Source organism: Callionymus lyra, chromosome 13 (assembly GCF_982586985.1).
Source record: "Callionymus lyra chromosome 13, fCalLyr1.hap1.1, whole genome shotgun sequence".
NCBI classification, from domain to species: Eukaryota; Metazoa; Chordata; class Actinopteri; order Syngnathiformes; family Callionymidae; genus Callionymus; species Callionymus lyra.
Genome location: NC_141830.1, coordinates 2,495,206 through 2,499,416, shown reverse-complemented (window position 1 = coordinate 2,499,416; position 4,211 = coordinate 2,495,206).

Sequence of the window (4,211 nt, the reverse complement as noted above, 5' to 3'; positions counted from 1 at the left end):
TCAAACACAGATGTTTCTTGAAGGAGTCAGTAGATCATCAAACACATGTTCCTTGAAGGAGTCAGTAGATCATCAAACACAGATGTTTCTTGAAGGAGTCAGTAGATCATCAAACACAGATGTTTCTTGAAGGAGTCAGTAGATCATCAAACACAGATGTTTCTTAAAGGAGTCAGTAGATCATCAAACACAGATGTTTCTTGAAGGAGTCAGTAGATCATCAAACACAGATGTTTCTTGAAGGAGTCAGTAGATCATCAAACGCAGATGTTTCTTGAAGGAGTCAGTAGATCATCAAACACAGATGTTTCTTGAAGGAGTCAGTAGATCATCAAACACAGATGTTTCTTGAAGGAGTCAGTAGATCATCAAACACAGATGTTTCTTGAAGGAGTCAGTAGATCATCAAACACAGATGTTTCTTGAAGGAGTCAGTAGATCATCAAACACAGATGTTTCTTGAAGGAGTCAGTAGATCATCAAACACAGATGTTTCTTGAAGGAGTCAGTAGATCATCAAACACAGATGTTTCTTGAAGGAGTCAGTAGATCATCAAACACAGATGTTTCTTGAAGGAGTCAGTAGATCATCAAACACAGATGTTTCTTGAAGGAGTCAGTAGATCATCAAACACAGAGATGGTTCCAATGTGAGTTCATGTGATAAGAAACATCAGGAAATCTCTGAATGATTTTACCGAGTGGGAATCAAGTAAAGCAAAAACAATAAAGGACCCAGAACAGAACCTTGAGGGACTCCACACTATATTTGATTCAGGCCTAATTTGATTGACAGATGCACTGAAACTGGGCCCAGTTCAAATATAAAAATACAAATATTATTTTCATGATATTGTTTTTCCTTCGAGTATTATACACGTGAGGAGGAACTTCGGTTATTATGGTCTGGACCACTCTTCAGTCGACCACTGGACTTGTTTACGTTGGAAGCAGGAACTGGAGTTAATGTCTTCTTAAAAATGCTCTGAGAACATAATGCTTCGTGTTTATGGGTCGGTGGCCGCGAAGGTTTCTGAGGCTTCAAAGTGGGCCCTGAGATGGAGAAGGTTGAGGACCAATCTGCTCTGAGATGTTTACAGAAGCCCGACTCTTAATGGCTTTATTGATCGTTAACCGTTTTTATCGGAGTCAAAGTAAAAGGTTGGTGTTGAATAAATGATAACATTGATCTTGACGTGATGTTCCATCATCATCATCATGATGTTTGTAGGACGCGATGTTGAAGGAAGACCTTTACGGTGAACGGGCTCCTGGTCCTCCTCCCCTCCTCGGGCTCCCACCGCTCCCGGTCCACCTCGGCCTCGACCCACTGGGGCCACATGGAAGTCCTCGGACCCGCCTGGCTCTCCAGGGACGAGCAGGTCTGAGAGATCCTGAGAAAGAAAGGAAGGTCGAGAGTCAACAAGTCGAGCAACAAAACAGGTCCATGTTTCCACTGACCTTGACTGTCTGCTGGAGAAGTTCACTTTACTCGAAACGTCTTTCTTCTTTGGCAGTGATTTAGACATTTTTCTGTGTTTTTTTTACCTTCAATTTGCTCAAAATCTGATCGTCGTCCAGGTGAGTCTGTGTCCGCAGGTGAGACTCGAAAGTTCTTCTGGTATTTTTGATGGATTCATTCGACCTTGAATCACCAACGAACCCTGCGAGATGTTTTTTGTTTCGCGTCCTCCTGGCGTGGAAACTCCAGCTGTTGCCAGGCAACCACGCTGTTGGCGGGGGGGGCGGATCTCTTCCTGGTTCAAACGCGATTTTACGAGATTTTGAAAAAAAAACGAGTTTTCAAGAGAGAAAATACATATATATACATATATATATGTATATATATTGTACAAAGACTGTAGTTTTTAAAGGATGCGAGAAAAAACGTTCGTTGAAAACATACAAATAAAATAATTATATATATATATATATATATATATATAATAATATGAAGAGTTATTCGTTTTATATTATTAACTATACATTCCTGTGTAATTAAATAAGAAAAAAAACCGACGCGTTAGTTTAATTTTCAGCGCTCACCACGTGACTCGTTGCTAGGCGACCGCGGAAGCTCTGGTTCAACAACAGTTTAAAAAAGTGACGCTGAAAGAAAAACATGTTTTCACTTCTATCTGTAGATATAGACATATATATATATATATATATATATATATTGTACAAAGACTCGTGTTGTATTAAAGGATGCGAGAAAAAACGTTCGTTGAAAACATATAAATAAAATGATAATATATATAATAATATGAAGAGTTATTCGTTTTATAATATTAACTATACATTCCTGTGTAATTAAATAAGAAGAAAAAAACGACGCGTTAGTTTAATTGTCAGCGCTCACCACGTGACTCGTTGCTAGGCGACCGCGGAAGCTCTGGTTTCAACAACAGTTTAAAAAAAGTGACGCTGAAAGAAAAACATGTTTTCACTTCTATCTGTAGATATTTGAGGATATATTCAGATATCAGTGTCACAGGAAACATGTTCGAATCGTTCACAGGAAACCACGTGATCGCTCAACACACACACACACCTCGTAAAGAAAGTCAAACGTGACTTTGCACCTTATAAAAAACACACAACGACACACACGCTGAGAAAAGCGTGACTTTTCATGAGACCCTGAAGAAACAAAAGAGTCTTTTTTTTCATCCTGATGTCTGCGGATCTGAGCTGCTGTTTGTCTGCTGACTGTTAAGAGGATTCACGTGTTGCTGCTTATCTACACACACACACACACACACACGAACACACACACACACACGCACACACACACGAACACACACACACACCCCCACACACACACACACACGCGCACACACACACACACACACACACGCGCACACACACACACACACACACACACACACACACACACACACGCACACACGAACACACACACTCTCTCTCACACACACACACACACACACACACACACACACACACACACACACGCACACACACACACACACGCACACACACACACACGCACACACGAACACACACACTCTCTCTCACACACACACACACACACACACACACACACACACACGCACACACGAACACACACACTCTCTCTCACACACACACACACACACACACACACACACACACACACACACACGCACACACGAACACACACACTCTCTCTCACACACACACACACACACACACACACACACACGCACACACACACACACACGCACACACGAACACACACACTCTCTCTCACACACACACACACACAGTCACACACACACACATACACACACTCACACACACACACACACACACACACGAACACACACACGCACACACACACGCACACACGCGCACACGCACACACACACACACACGCACACACACACACACACGCACACACGCACACACGCGCACACACACGCACACGCACACACACACACACACACACAGTCACACACGAACACACACACACGCACAAACACACACACACATACACACACGAACACACACACAGTCACACACACACTCACAAACACACATGCACACACACAGTCACACACACAGTCACACACATTCACACACACACAGTCACGCACACACACACACACAGTCACACACAGTCACACACACACACACAGTCACGCACACACACAGTCACACACATACACACACACACTCACACAGACTCACACACACTCACACAGACTCACACACACAGTCACGCACACACACAGTCAAACACACACACACTCACACAGTCACACACACTAACACACAGTCACACACACGCACACAGACAAACACACTCACACACACACACAGTCACACACACACACGCACACACAGTCACACACCCCCCCCACACACACACGCACAGTCACACACACACACACTCACAAACACACATGCACACACACACCCCCACACACAGTCACACACACTCTCACACACACACACACACAGTCACACACACACACGCACACACAGTCACACACTCTCACACACACACACACACACTCACACACGCACACACTCTTACACACACGCACACACACTTGAACACATACAAACACACACACACTTGATCATCTAGAACACACTCATACGCACACACACTCACACCAAACACACAAGTTAATCTATGACTATGATGCAGACATTAACACATGTTGTGTACATTAAGTGGTTAAATGATGAAAAAACCTGAA